The sequence below is a fragment of the Cupressus sempervirens genome, chromosome 4, assembly GCF_028749045.1.
Source record: "Cupressus sempervirens isolate cs-2001-9-10 chromosome 4, ASM2874904v1, whole genome shotgun sequence".
In the NCBI taxonomy this organism is placed as follows: Eukaryota; Viridiplantae; Streptophyta; class Pinopsida; order Cupressales; family Cupressaceae; genus Cupressus; species Cupressus sempervirens.
The window spans coordinates 563056773-563074187 of NC_143121.1; the positions used below are offsets into that span (position 1 = coordinate 563056773).

The following is a 17415-nucleotide window of genomic DNA, read 5'->3' on the forward strand; positions in this document are numbered from 1 at the left end:
CCCTCTGGACATGGAGTCTTTAAATTGCATAAAATATAGTATCCAACCTGAGGTGAAACTAATGAGGTCATATACATATCCTATGTGACTTTGACAGAAAAGGTGGCACTTCACTATAGCATCAGGGTAACCTCACACAAGAAATAGACAAATCAAAAAAGGAACTTTTGGAAACAGCTTAAAGTTGTGACAAAAGCTAATATTTTGAGCAAACTTGGTAGGACATTCCACATCCAACATGCAATGTTCTGAAGGACGTCAAAAATGAGATTAGTCTTATAAAAATTTGATTAAGATTTATCATTGAGAATTTGAGACTGGTTAAAATGACCAAGTTTAGAAGATTGTGCAAATGATAGGAAGTGCATAAATTAAACACATATTTCACTTATTATAATAAGGTTCAATAAATATCATTGGTACTTTTGTCTGTACATTAAATGGGGAATGCAAAACAAATAAGATAAAGAAAAGGCTTGATTCTTGGTTATCAAATTATAGCTGAAAGAAGCAAATATGAGCCAAATTAAAAACATAATTGTGTGCAATTAAATTGAGTTGATCAATCAACAATATCATTAGAAAACATATCATCATCTATAACGATGAATCCGAAAATGAGAATTTTACCAAACAAACTTGCTTATGGAACTCCTTTAAGCAGAAATAAATTAAGTCATATGCACCTATACAATGATTGAACCAGTAGAAAGAAACCAACACAATATTAAAAGGGACAAAGAAACAAATAGCTAGTGGTCAACATCGAGGACATACTCTCACTTCCTCTAAAACATGCCAAACAAGAATCATAAACAAATAAACATTTATCCAAGAAATCATGAAGGTGCATTTTCCAAACCTGCAACATTTTCCCGCTCTTCATGCTTGCCAAAAGTTTCTTACACCAAACATTCAATAGTAGATTTTGCATTGCAGTATTTCACCCCAAATAATCTTGCATTATGAAACTCCATCTTATTCTCTGTCAAGGTGCCTTTCTTGTTAGAGAATACATACCAAATTTGACCTAAATCTTCATTTATGTTCAATGAATGACATTGGAACCTTGAATTTGAATTGCTATCATACATCTCCTGATCCCCAATCATGAAATAGGACTGTCCCAAACAAACTAACTCCATTGATATATACAGAGATATCGGTATCATTATCTGGAAAACTATGACAGAACTCAGAAACGAAATTAAAACCTCCATTCCAACTCCATAATAATTGTATTTTTCTCCACCCTCATTTTCATTTGTAAAAATTATCTTCCTATAGTATGGAGAATGATCAAGTTCCCCACTGTGCTTGAGAAGCCACATAAGCATTCCAAATGCCACCACAACACACATAATAAATAGAAAGACAGATAACCATATTGTCTCTCTGTCCATGTGCCCTTCCAATCTGCTTCATTTTGAAGGTGCTCCTAAGCTATTCAACATTGCTTTGGTCTCTTGACCAGCATAAACAACCACACCAACTATCCATGCAGTATTTTTCAGCTGGCAACCTCGAAGAACAATGTTTGATGGCCCAAAGGGAATCATTTGGTCATCAATTTTCATATTTGCAATGAAACCATATATGTTTCTATTTGGTTGTTCGCAGCAAATAAGTCCTGAAGGGGGCTCCTTCTCAGGCCTCTTAACTGCAGTTTCCTGTATAGCATATCTTGTTTTCAGATTTCATTCTCCATCAAGATTAATTGTCTGAAATGTATACGCAATTCCATTAGGATCACTCATCTCTAACAAAACAATATCACATGGAATTGTTTCATTTGCATGTATCTTCAAAACTTCACCTACTCTTACGTTCTTCCATTTCTTAGAGCTGAACAGGGCACCCTGTAACACTTGTACCTCCCTATTATTCTCCTTCTTATCAGATCGACGTTGCCGCCAGTCCTCGTACCCATCCTTGATAGCTGTCACACACAGAACAAACAAAAAAGGGAAAAGTGATACGGTTCTCCCAAAAACTACAAGCTGCGGAAGCTGATTCAAGGCAGCTATCACCAGGAAATAAATGTAAGCAAGCCGATGAAACTGAACAAATAGATTCTTCGGTAGGACTGTAATCACTGTTTATTTGCTGGTCTGAATCTCATTTCCAGTAAACTCATCTTTGTCATTTCTCAGTTTGGGGTCATTGATATATATGAGATCATTTTGATCTTCACCGCCTGGCTTAACGGGCACACTGGAAGCTTTGACTTCCACGTCGCTTCCCTCGTGGGTCCCTCTTTTAACTCAACCCACCCTTCATTTTTAACCACATCATCTTCGTTCCGTCCCCGTTTTTGTCTCGGTAAAAGCACTGCTGTCAAAATCCCGCCTATCCTTTTCTTCCCCCGGTATCTGCTGTGATAGCTACCGAATATTGTATTCAGCTAGGGGATCCGAACCAGAGCGCATTGCACAGCGTTTCGTAGGCGCCATTCCCCTCTGTAATCCCTTATATCAAGTAATAAAGCCAAACCCATTTGCTCTTTCAACTGTAAAGTTAATTTGAGATACTTTTAAAAAATTATGTAAATTCTTAATGGTTATCATTACAGAGCATTTGGAGAAATCACCAAAATTTGGGGGTTATGCGATGTGGGGTCTGAAATTCTCATCAAAAAAGATATGGGTACATTTCGTATTCTCGTCACTCAACAAACCCATCTACTCTTTCAACTATAAGTTAATTTGAGACACTTCTAAAAATTTATATAAATTCTTAATGGTCTTTATTACAGAGCATTTGGAGAAATCACAAAAATCTGGAGGTTATGCTATATGGGGTCTGAAATTCTCATCAAAAAAGATATGGGTACATTTCGTATTCTCGTCACTCAACAAACCCATCTACTCTTTCAACTATAAGTTAATTTGAGACACTTCTAAAAATTTATATAAATTCTTAATGGTCTTTATTACAGAGCATTTGGAGAAATCACAAAAATCTGGAGGTTATGCTATATGGGGTCTGAAATTCTCATCTAACAAGATATGGGGACATTTGGGGACATTTCATATTCTCATCATTCAAACAATTTTGTATCAACTAAATCAATCTTTTGGATCAGAGAATGAAAAGGTCGCATAGATCTATTATTGTTTAAACCCTGTTCAATGTTCCATCTACTCCTTCATTTTGTCATGAAAAGAAATTGATCATTTTTTAATCAATATTATAAAGAATTTGTGTTAAATTTTTTTCCCAATAATTTAGATCATAGAACAAAAATGTTTCATAGACCACTGTGATGATCGGTCTAATACTGTTGTAGATCTTCCAATATTCACTCTTGTTCTCCATAATCAGTCATAAAAATAAATTGACAAAGACTATTATACTTGATAACAGATCTGTTATTGTTGAAGCTCTTCCACTTCCATTTCTAATCGTACACTACAAAATCCATTCTGAAAATAAATTGATGCAAATCTCCGAAATTTGCACATAAATCACAAAAATCTGAGGGTTATGCAAACTTGGGTTTGAAATTCTCATCAAACAAGATATGGCTTGCTTTTATATCTGTGTAAAATAAAAATTTCACTTACATGGTGAAGATATGATGTCCCTGCTTGTTGTTGCTTGTATTATTTCAAATCTCTTTTTCTAGTTGAGTATATTTCATTTTTGGAGATTGGATCTACTTCAAAATGAAGTTAATCCCATAAAATAAACACAACAAAGGTAGGGCATTTCAATAAATTATAGGGTTGAGATAGAGGAGAAACTGAATAGCTAGTAGTGAAGGATTTTATTGGGTAGGTTTTCACAAACCAAGAGCCTTTCTTGATCCTTGATGCTGCATCCCAACAATTTAACCAGGTTCTTATGTCCAACATTGCTTATCATGTTCACTTCATTCAAAATTTCCTTCATACCATTGATCTTTTTTGAAGAATAAAAGCGTCTTTAAGGCAATTCCCTTGTGATTGGGTAAAACTCTATTTATTAAGATAGATATGAATCTCATGATCCTATCTATAGTAACAAAAGTTTTTGCAAAATACATAGACATTATCAGTAAATTTTACCTTATAAACCAAATTGAAAGATATAGATTCAAATATCAGCAGCGAACAAGGAACTTAATAAAACAACATACAGAAAAAAGAAGGAAACTTGTTAATGGATAGAGAATACTCTGTTGAAGGCAGATAAAACTATTTTATTACTGTGTATAGCTATAATTATTTGAAAACAATGCTAATAATAAAAACTACAAAGGTTGAAAGAGGTTCATAGCAGATTAGAAAAACATAAACTCCTCTCTTTCTAATGCAACTATGACTGATCCTAACTAACATTACTGAACAACAAATCATTTTCATGCCAATGCATGCAAATCAATAAAATTATGGTGGAGACTATTGTAATTAAAACAAAGAACTACCTATCAACTTTACGAGATATTTACATGCTTTATCCTGTTATAGTCAATTTCAATTATGCTAAGATGAATTGGTTTGAATTAGACATTTGCATTTCAAAACTTCATCCCAGCATCACTTATCTTCTACAAAAGCCCTTTGACCAAGTTTGTTTTCTTGATTGAATCCTCTTTAAACAATGTGAAAGGTCTTATTTGAATCAAATGTCTAACAAAGACCTCATAACAAATGTATATGGTGTGCCTACCTTATATATCCATGGGTGTGCCTATTGGATGTAAGGACAACTTCATTGATGGTTGTTAATTCTACTATAATTAGCTTTATTTGAACACAATTAACATTGTCCTATTCTCTCAAACAAAGTCAGTCATCTGTAGCTCTCCTTGATTCACGGGAAAAAAATGATAAAATAATTGATAAATAATGCCTCTTGATTGCCAAACTTCATGATTGCCAAATTTCATGATTTACACTAAAAGTCATGTACAAGATGCCACCATATCCAACTTGAATCTGAGGTCTACATGAAGAAATACATCTCCTCACAGTCATATCAAATTTTGTTAAATATTGACAACTTGATAGACTAAATAAAGGTTGTGAATTCAACAATAATAGTTTCTATCATAAATCAATCTGAAAACTCACAATTCTCAACACTCTAAAGTTTGTTGTAAAATAAAAGCTTTCAGTCTTCATTTTCATAAATGTTTTTCCTTATCTTTTGGTTTATTTTCCTTCCCATTTGGTGCACTGTTTTAAGCTTTTAATAGAGGTTGTGTGCATGTTATTATTGGCTTCATATTATAGCTTGCAGGTTGTCTTGAAAAGATTCTATATAAAAATAAAAATAAAACCAGCTAAGGATAATAGACATGCACATTAAGTTCTGTAGTTTCAAATCTAGTTGCAATTGAATCCTATAATTTCAAATTACTACACGTATTTTATTTTTATAAATCTTTTGTTTTAAATTTGCAGGTAGTTGTGACAATTAACAAAATCATTGTTATTACTCAGAATCCTAAAGCAACAAAGAACCAAATAGATGTGTACAGGCAGATAATTATGTATCAAGCTTCCTCAACGATTCTTCATAAGCCATTCGTACAATAAGGTAAGGCACATATGAAAAGAAAAAATTTTAATTTTTATCATACAACAACCCCATTGTAGTTACAATCATAATTTTTCAAACTAATAAATGATAGAATAGAAACCATTGTCCCCAAATTGTTGTCTCACTTCATACAATTGATGTGCTTTATAGGAGAGTAGTTTTTTAGGTAGACCTCGAAGTCTAGTATAGACAGTCATAGATGATATTTAATTACTTATAAACTTGTAGGTGCATTGTTGTAAACCTTTTATAGAGCTTGTGCTTGATGCATTGTATGCATGTCATGGCCATGCAAGGTAGTTTGCATGTTGCTTTGATAAGATTCTATATTGTTTTAGTTAAAAACACATTTAGGGATAATAGATATGACTCTGTTATTGGGCATGTTGAGTTCTGTAGTTTTAACTATAGTAGCAACATGGATCGTATAATTTCAAATTACTAGATGACATTCAATTTGTTTTAATCTTGTGTTTTAAACTTGCAGGTGGACCTGATAATTAACAAAATCATTGTCATTACTCGGAATCCTAAAGAAACAAAGAACCAACCATATAGCTAAGTATATAGAGTCCAGTTAGAAAATCAGGTATCAAGCTTCCTCACTAATTATTCATAAAGTCATTATTATTATAATGTAAGGTATATATGTGAAGGGAAAACATAAATTGTTATCATATAACAAAGCTCATTGCAGTTGGAATCATAATTTCTCAGACTAATTGATGATATAAATCATTGTCCTCAAATTCTAGTCTTACTTAATATTTATAGTCGACCTCTGACATCTGGTTAGTCAAAAATTAACAATAAGTATGATGTGGTAATCAGGAATTTTTTTTTTAGGTAGACCTCAAAGTTTACTTTACATAGATTTAGAGAAATATCTATGAAGCTTCCTAGGAAATCTACATAAAACCTAGATAGCATTTAATTTGTTTTAAACTTGTAGCTAGTCCTAACAATTATGAGTTTTAGACTTGATGACATTCAAAATGTTTTAAACTTTCAACTGATCCTAACAAACAACAAAATTGAAGCTGATTTTTCATGAAATTGATACTTATATCCATTTAGCATGAAATTATATCAATATGTCCTATCAAAATGAGTTTGTTAATTGATTGTAGCACACAAGACTACAAGCTTCTGTGAGTTTTTGATGGAACTCATTTTCACTCTCCTACCACCCATTCTAGACACTTATACTCAAGAGGTCATTGCCATCACTTGTAATCCTACAGAGATAGAGAGCCAAGCTATGTAGACATACCCAATAAGAGAATTAGATACCCTCTTGACAAGCTTATGTGAGTTTCAGATTAGTCAGTAGACCTCAAGTCAGCTAAAAAAGATAAGTATAGAGTCCAGTGATAATCACTAGATTCTTGTAGAGCCAAAGTACCAAGTATATAGCTAAGAAGAAAAAGTCCAGTCAAAGAACTAGGTAGAACTCAAAGCCTACTTTAGATAGATTCCGAGAATTGAGAATTGAGAATCAAGTTTCCTTAGCAATTATGCACAAAGTCTAGATGCCATTTAATTTATTTTAAACTTGTAGATAGTCCTAACAATTAAGACTTTTTAATGGTAAATTTCCCTTGTAGTTGGTTATTTAAGAGTTTTATACTTGGCTAGTAATTAATTAGTAATATAAAGTTGACATATATTTTAGACAACATTTAATTAATTGCTATTCATTTCTGGATTTGCTTGTGTAACTCTTTTTGTATCAATGTTTCGGATCACACTCTATGGTCCATCATCAAGATGAGTAAAGAAGCATAACGAGTAAGTGAAAAATGCTCCTTTACTCATCTAGATGATGGATCACAGAGCCAAAGTATTGATGCAAAAAAAGTTACACAATCAAATCCAAAAAAGAATAGTAATTGATTTTATGGATTGTGGAAATCCATTTACTCTTAGCATTGAATTAGTTTTAAACTTGCAAGTGATCATGATAAATAACAAAATACTAACCAAGTTTTCATGAAATCAATTCTTGTATCCACTTAGCATGAAATCATATTGATATTTTGTATAAATACGAATTGATCAAATGAATGTAAGTTGTATCATTGAATAAATGTAAAGTATGTACAATTCCATTTGATGTTCCCTTTGTTCCTTGAATATAACTACCAGTTGCATGAGTATTATGAACTAAGATGCCAAGCCCTCCAACTAATTTATTGATTACACCGCATTCTTTCAAAATATCATAAATTTCCTCAATACTATCATATTTATGCATACAAGGAAACAACTACTCAATTATCACACAAAAAAAGAAAACAAATGATATAATAGATGTCATTTGAGTCCAAAAAAAGCATAATATATCAACTCTACATCAAAACTAAAACTTTGTCCAACAAGTTGGTTGTACTTGGAATTGCAAATTAAAAAACTCTCATTTTATTTGAGTTAACAATGCTTCGCTAGATATTTAAATAGGTATTTATGCTAATTTGTACTTGAAACTATAGATCAAAAAATTTCTCCTTCAATTTCATATATTGATAGTCTTTAGGATCACTTCAAAAAAAAAATTGGTTTTGAACTTCAATCTCAAACTTGCATGGTTTGTATTTTGAATTTAATTTAAAATAACTCTACATTGCAATGAAATGAAATAATTGATCAATTTTTTGTCCTCTATAATTTACTCTTTTCCTTAGTAAAAAGATATATCTTGTCACATACCTTTTATTTTTACCCTTCTTTAGTGGTGAGAGCCATTTTCCCCTTGTATTGAGTTCTCATTTGTTCTATTGGATATGTCGCACTATGTATGATGGTCTTTGTATCATGTTTTACTTACAAATGAGGAATATTTAATATAGAAGCATAGTAATTATCAAATTCATCGTAACATGCCATTTTTTAAGAGTACCAAGTTTATTCTATCATCTGTGGAGACCTTCCTTTCTAATTCTAGTTTTTTTTTCTACTAGATGGATGTCAATTTGTCTCACATCATGGAGGAAGTCATTCAACTACCACCTCATGGAAAGTTTTCATACAAAGATCTCTCCTAGGAGAAATATGTCTATAAAGGCTCAGAAATATTTTCAGCTTGGATTGAGGCCAATAGATTGAATGATTTTATTGAGGGAGAAAGCTCAGGGGAATCATACCCAACCTTCTTTCAGAAAAGTCATAAAAAGAAGAAGCCTCTTAATTCATATACAAAAATCAGAATTAATAGCTTATTAGAATATAACATGTATGAATAAGGATAATGCACTAGTTACTACATTTTTTTATACTCATAATAGTGAATTGAAAATCATGTCTCTAATGATTGGTTAACTATACTTAAAAGTTTGAATGTTCTTATTGAATTTAATAGGTACTGGTGTGCGTATGGACCAAATGACTATAGGGGGGGAAATGCAACACCTTTTGATCCTTCTTTAGTGCCTAAAAAGGGGAAGGGTAGTAGACCTGGTCGTAAGCATACACAGTGCAGTTGCACCTGTCATTTTAGCACACGAATCACAGTTCGTAAGCCAAACCATGTGTTAATATGGTATCACCAAGTCCAAGATGTGGATAGTGAAGGAAAAACTTGTCATGGTCAAATAAATAATGAGTTTTTAGGAACAAGGTCCTTTTTTGCACCATATATTAGCAAACAACTGCATCAATGGGCGGAGTCATTACTATTACATGGCATGCCCATAGATGCGGTGCATAAAAAACATAAGCAAATGGTGCATGAAAAGATGACCATGTTTGAGGGTCAATCTTGTAGGGATGATTTTCTTACCATGGATGATATTGCAAATATTGATCATAAAATTAAGACAATAAGATATGTGTTAGATAGTAATGATGCACATTCAGTGCAACAATGGGTTTTGAAAAATCCTGATAAGTGGTTTGCATATCAACAATATAGTGCCACTATTGCTGATGGAGATGATCATATTCCATTTGTTTTGGGAATTCAATTACCAGAGCAACTTGATTGGATGCTCCAGTATGGCCATAATAATATATTGGCAATGGATTCTATATTTGGTATGAATGCAATGAAGGTATGTTATTATTATTTTATTATAGAATTGAATTCAATATTTTTACACTCAATTAAAATATAGTATTGATATATCAAACAACATGCCTTATAACAATTTGAATTATATACAATCCTTGCATTTGATTCAAAGCATATGGGGTTACCTGTGGCATGAATCATTATGTCGAGGTCTTGTGCCTATGATATTGTATATTGGATGTGTATACTTCTCCAACGGGTTCACTTGAAGAATATTGATTGGAGATTGAACGCATTCATGGTGGATGATGCTGGTGTTGAGATCAAAGCTATCAAGTGTTTATATTTTCATGAAAACCATATGTTAATGTAAATAGTATATTTCAGTACCATAAGTTATGAATGTGCAAACCATTTATCATTATTTCGTGACATTAATGGAATTGTCCTTGAAACTAAGACAATGCATTGTGATATATATTTGTATCTCACTAATTTTTCTTTGATTTAATGCCCTTCTTCTATAAAGAATTGTTTAGAGTTTTTTTTTAATCCCCAATTTTTTGACACCATTAACTGTTTATCACCACTATAATCATTTGTTTTGTTTGTATCACTCTTCTATCCTTCCTACTATTTTGACTGCACAATAGTAATTTTAACTTATGAAAGTTAATGATTAAATGGGCTAGTTTCTATATAACCTCTGCACTATGTCTCAGAACCTAGGCATTACAGTTTGCAAAGTTTCTCATTCCTTAATCACATGACAATGCTTTCACCTTATTTTTAATATTTACTTTTTTTAATCTCACTCTTTAGTGCCTCTATTATGACAACCCTTGTGTACTTCAATCTTTCTTAGTTCTTTAACACCAATGTCACTTTCTTGCCTATGTTATGCAATACAGCTGTAATTTATCTTTCATGTCTTTGTAGGCTCAAGTTGCATCAAGTTTTAAATTATTTATTTCTTCTAATTGGCAAATTTGCATTATTTCTTTTGTGATCTTCTCTTATAAAGGAAACTAAATACATCTTTTTAATAGTGTATGAAACCAATGACTAAATGTATATACATATGATGCAGAGAAGTATTTCAATGTGATGTATATCTATGTTCTTGGCATGTTAGACATGCATGGTTGAAAAACTTAATTGCAAAGGTCAAAGATAATGTAATTAGACAAGAAATGTTTGATAGGCTCAAATATATCATGCATCGTTCAGTAAATGAAGATTCAGCAAGGAATGATGTTCACATGTTTATTGAAGAGTTTAAGGATACACAACCCTCATTCATTAAATATTTTAAGAGTCGATGGTCTAAAAGATTGAGTATGTGGGCTAGATGTTGCCATACACTCAAGCATGCAGGCCAAGAAACAAATGGAGCCATAGAGTCATACCACTCACACTTGAAAAGGTGATTCTTAAAAGTAGCCGAGCATGCTACAAACCGTCGTGTTGATTGGTTGGTACATCAACTAACAACACATGTTTATATCTATTATTGGTGGATACAAATCAGAAAAAAACATGGCTTCTATAGGAACTTTGAAATTGAGAAGATTGAAAATACATCTTGGGTTCAAGCATTGCAAATTTCAGATGAGAATGTTACATTTGATCCTCTTGATGATCGCATAGCATGGGTAACAAGTGAAAGTGATACTTGTTTCCGATATGAGGTGTATATCTCGTCACTTGATCTATGTATGTGCTCTTGCAACTTTTCAATACAAGGATACATGTGCAAGCATGTGATCAAGGTGAACTCAATGAGAGAGAGACAAAATCTTAATAATTTGCATGCAGACTTGGATTATCTTGCGACTATAGTTGATTCTATCGAAGAAAGATGCCCCATCAACATCTCTAATCATTTGGTATGACAAAAATGTTTATTTATTTATTTTGTTGGTATATGATTCTTTAGAAATCATATTTTTAAATGTGTTGCAATATCAATGTAGGAAATTACTGAATTAGATGGGATTGGAGGTAACAGAAATTGTCAACTATTGGAGGTTCATTCAGTACATAAACAGGTAAAATAAAATTATGTTTTAACAATTTTTATTCTTGTTTCTTTGAATTTTTATTTCTAAAATGTGTTTAACTTTTTGTAGATGGTAGACAACAATGATGAGAATGCAGCGATAGAAATATAGTTGGAAATAAAAAGAGAGATTCAAGGAATGACTAATACATCTGATCTAGCAACACTTTCTTTCATTCAAAATTTTGTTAAGGACTTGTCAAATAAAGTCAAAAGTTGAAACATATCATCCCACCTTGGATTAGACCATCTGAGTGTGCATCCATTTCAACCCATACAAGATGGATTTAGCAATACTCTTCATCGACAAAGGGACTTGATTGAATGCATGAATACAAGGAGAAAAACAAGTATCCTAAACCAAACGCCTACGTTTCCACAAAGGCCACGAAATCTGAAGCGTCAAAATTGGATTGATGATCTTGATAGGGCAAATGAACGAGATAAAGACCACACTAGGAATAATGAACATATGATTGACATGGCTGATAGCATAGAGTTAGGGAGCACGCATGATACTAATGCAAGCACAAAAGATTTTCACTGAAAATGCATGACATAGTGTCATCATACTTGTTTGTCATGTATTATAAACATTTTAAAGATTTTGTAATGCCATGGTTTTATTTTGGTCATCTTACAAACACAATTGAATTTTGTTAAGATAATTTATAGAATTCCATAAGATGGATCGTCTTTGATGCATTTTGTCAAAAAATTTACATTCCTTGTCCATTCTTCCATATTTTGGTGTATGTCTATCATATATTTGCAGCTGTAATATTTGAAAAAGTTCTCTTTATATTATGCTTTAATGGATATTCATGTTCAATATTCAATACGAAGAAACTCAAGCTGCATGATAAATCTTGATCAACATTCAACATACTATCAAACCAGCTCTAAACCATCAGTTTTTACTGTAATTGTATAATCTAATTGTGTAAACTAGTCATCCATAAAATATGTTCAGGGTCTACATTGGTATTTGCACATTGGCTTGCACAAAATGCTAAAAAATTGTACCTAAACACCTACATTAGAATACACAGTTGCAACAGTTAGTAGGAAGAATTATTATGCTATTTATGAAGAATATGCAGCAAGAATGACATATGACTTTAATATTTGAGCAAAAATGGCTTCCAAATTGTGCTAGTTGGTTGTGAAATGAATAGCTAAAACTGAACAGAAAGAATATTCTTGTGTATCTCTTAGTCTATGAAGGCTTCAATCATTGACACCTTGTAAGATTCCAATTGCTCCTCCAGCTTCAAGATAGTCTCACCAAAAAATGAGAAAGAGAACTCTTACTAATTAGTATAATATTTGTCTTGTAATCATGTTAGTTTTTAGTCTTCAGCATACTTAGCCCATGTTATGGGTACTCCATAGTGATATTGAATATCATATTCTCCCTATGTTGGTGATTTTTTTTGATTTGATTGGTCAACAAAAGATCTCATAACCAACAACATCACAAGTTGAAAGTTTAATATTATGAGTGTGACACAACTCTTAAAGCTTCAAGTCCCAATGTTATATGAATGGATTTCCATGCTTAAAGGCATAAAAATTCAATGTGAAGAAACTCAAGCTGCATGATAAATCTTGATCAGCATTCAACATACTGCCAAACCAACTCCAAAACATCAGTTTTTAGCTGTAGTTGTTATTAAAAACTATGGTTATTACAAACTATAGCTGAAGCTGGGGAACAGGTTCACAAGTTGCATCTTCGAATTGTAGACCTTGCCATTGGAACAAAAAAAAATGATGTGGTGAAAAAGGTGGTAGAAAAATTCATCTAAAGTAGCCTTAGGTTCAAGGATGATGGAACCTTCATCATCAAATTTAGGAAGTGTTGACTAAACATATAGATCGTGTCCAAGAACTTACAAACAAGGCACATGTAAAATAGTTCCAATTTGCTAGTGACTTTGCCAAACGGTTGTGGCACATGGTAAGTTCCATAGAATTTTGACATAGCTTCAAACTGCCTATGAGCTGCAAGGATGTCTATGCTTACACAGTTGTAGGTGCACATAGATCATGTTTCTTTTGGTGAACAGGCACTTGACTGTGTTCATCTACTTGTTGTTTCATACAGTCATGAACCAAGGTCTATTTGCTCTTGAAAGTAGAGTAGTTCTTCACAACAACTAAGATCTAAATCATCCATGTACCTTGGAATTTCCTAAGGTGGCATTTGAAAGATAAGAGGTAGCCAAGCTATAAAAGAAAAAGATAGCAGCAATTGGCCATAAATGGCTCCATATTGTACCATATTGACAAAAGTGAGAAGTGTTCTACCACCACTCAGCATAAGGTAATCACTTAGTCCAATGAGTTTATTGCTCCAAAGCAAAGTAACAACAATAGGTCCCTGAGCATTTATTGATTATTTCAAACTAGCAATCAATTTAGCACACCAAGAGTGTTCTAATCCATCTCATGTCTTCATCCTCGGGCATATGCACCGAGTTGTGGTGCCAAAAAGGTGACAACAAAATTTTTTTTTCCTATTTTAAATAGCATGCACGCACTATGGCTTGGGCAACCCAAGCCATAGCGCGTGCGCGCTATAGTGCGTGCGTGCTATAGCGCGTACGCACTTTCTAAAAAATAAAAAAGTATGTATGATGGGTTGCAAACCCATAGCCCATCATTTTCATTACCATTTTCTTTTACTCCTACAGCGAGCAGTGAGTACGCGAGTTGAAGACTCAACATTTGCACCACCATTTGCCAAAATGCCTCCTCGTCGACGAAATCCAAGACCACAAGCGCACCCACGACGACACCGTAAGTGATATAAACCTAACTTTGCATTGTTTGATATATTTTTCATATTGTTTTGTAATTTTTTTATATTCTTTTGTAGGGTTTTTACAAATTTCATTTAGATTTGTTTATTTATTTGAATTTCAATTGATTTTTTATTAGGAAATGTTCATAATCAACCAGAAAATCCACAAGAACATCAAAACCCTCAAGAACCCCAAAACCAAAACCCTCCTCAAGAAGAACAAATTTTACAACCCGAACTAATTGCAAGACCTCCACCAAGCACACAAGAAAATCTAAGAAATGAAATAGAGAGAGGCAAAACTGAATTAGAAGGAATCATTGCTCGGTTGAAAGAATCCGGACAAACCAATCCAATGAGGGCTCAATTGGCATCATCCCTCGAATCCATTAACACTCAGATAGCCTCAGTTAGTGGTCAGTTAGATATTTGGCGGGCTAAGAGGGATGAACAAAAAAGATTTTATGCAAATAAATTGTCATATGAAGATGTTAAAAAAAAGGAAATACCAAAAGGTAGTATATGTGCATTATTTAGAAAACCTGGTGAGAAAAATATTGTTAGAGAGGGTACTATACGATTCCCCATCCATTGGTGCATACATGATGCTATTAGAAAATTTTTTTGGGATAGATGGTGGATGGTTTTTGATGCCCCTCCTTGCAACAATCACGAGGTCCCCATGTATTTTTTGAAGAAATTATATTGTGAGTTTTTCCTTGGGGAGATCCCCAATTATTTTGATATGTTAGACTCCCAGGGTAGAGGTGGGGGGTCATCATTTGAGAGGCCTAGAGCACGTCATGACCCTAATGTAGTTAGGGCACCCGTGGTCCATCCACAACATGAGCATGTGATTATTCCTTCAGTTGTGAAGGAACATGTAGAGGCCAGCACTCTAGGGACCATTAATGCTTTGACACAGACCCTCATCCATTCCACGAGCCCATTAGTTGAGGGGGATCCTTCTATACGTCGTGGTCACATGTGCACTTCATGTGGATCCCTATGCACATTTGGCACTTATGTCGGAGATGGTGCAGATGATGGGCTTGTCACCGATCAGTTCCTGAATGAGAAATTTGGCATTGACACACAGGTAAATTACTAATTTGATCACATTTCATACGTATAGTGAATGATTAATTAATTAGGATTTATTGACATTGTTCAAAATTTAGGGTCAAAGTGTTCCTGGGCCTAGCAGTGATCCTCCAAGCCCATTTTTTGTCCCTTCGATGAGTCCTGAGGTATGTATCAATTTAATCATTTTAATTAATACATATATTTATTACGTAATCATATTAAGGATTGACCAAAAAAAATATGCATGTGCATCAGTTCTCCATAGGACCCTCAACCTTTACCATAGACGCAGAGTAGAGACATCATATGAGCTTCACACAGGTACAGTTGTTTCATGTTAATTTAATTCATTTGGTTATATTTATTCCATGTTTCATGTTAGATATAACGTGTATTGTATGACGTGCAGCTCATGATGTCGGATACACCTCCTCATCTGCGACAGTTTGTTGATAGTGCAGTGGCCGCAGCTGTGGCTAGCTCACAGCCACTGACGGAGGTATGAAAGAATTTTCTTCATTTTAGTTGTTGTTTATAATAGTTAATCTCAAAATTTTTAATGTTATTTATAAGCGATTATATTTATTGAATTTTTGTAGGGTCTTGTCATGCCTGATTGTCCACGAGCATTTGAGGTGGACTTACAGAGTGACTATTTGTTGGCGGTAAGAAAATAATTGATTTTGTGAGTACATATATTTTATTTCAATGTATAATAAATATTAATTCATATCTACTTTCTTTGTATTAGTTGGACCTGGAGAAGAGCCTCAATAAGAGGTTAAGTGAGTGTGTCAGGAAGGCCCCATCATCTCCACTGTCTCCCTCCACACGACGGCAGAGGACGTCGAGAGACTTGTTTCCTTCCCCTCGTCGGAAGGAAAAGATGTAGTTGAGATATTTGATACATATATATAGAGACTTGTTTCCTTCCCCATGTATATATATAGGCATCTGAGAGACATATTCGATACACATTTGATGTACATATGACATTCTATATTTGATGTATGACATATTTGATGTATGACATTATTGGTTAATATATGATATGTTTGTTCATATACGACATTATTGGTTATCATAATATATTATGTGTTTGTTAATGTATATGACATTATTGGTTATCATTTTATATTATATGTTTGTTCATGTATGACGTTAAATTAGATATGTTCGTGTATGACATTAAATTAGATATGTGCATGTATGAAATTAAATTCAATTGCTAGAGAGTTGCCATTATGTCTACCAACTAGTAGATGTTCTTTTTTGCTTTATTAGTATTTCTCAAAAACTGCAAAGAAGCTGTTTCTGGTAGTATCTACTATAGTCCTACTCAAATATGTTTTCAAAAATACTTAGTATGGCAAAGAAATGTCTATGGAAAGCTTGTCAAATAGGATATTAAAGAACTAAATGTGGATAGTCATTAGTACCCATCAATAAGAACACAGACATCTTTCTCAAGCAAGCCATATGACATTAGCAAGTAATTTATAAATTTCCTTTGCAAATAACTAGAAGATGCTATGAATCTTAATACAGAGTTAATCATGAACTCATTATTCCATCCAAGAAGCATATATCACCCTAAGCCAATTAACCGAAAGGATAAAAATTAATTTAATTTCAACAAAATTTTGAGTATAACAAGCATCTTAGGGATTCTTACAAGAATTAACACGATGTTCACAAGAGCATTACAAGTTCTTGTAATGCTATTTCACATATTGTAATCATATTCAGTTTTGAATGGCCATTTGTGTTACAAGAATAAATGTTCTTTAAGGTCTTTTAATTCTAGACATGAATTTTATTATGAAGCTTTTTTATGACAACCCACTCAATGCATACATTGTTGTTCCACATTATGCTAATTTGACTTTCATTGGTTGATTTGGGTCTAGACATGACGTT

General features: G+C 33.2%; 1 pseudogene; it reads right to left on the reverse strand.

Moving 5' to 3' along the window:
- Positions 1–839: 839 nt before the first annotated feature.
- The window catches only part of LOC149562448 (phospholipid-transporting ATPase 1 pseudogene), a 49968-nt pseudogene continuing 33392 nt past the window's right edge, over positions 840–17415 (reverse strand).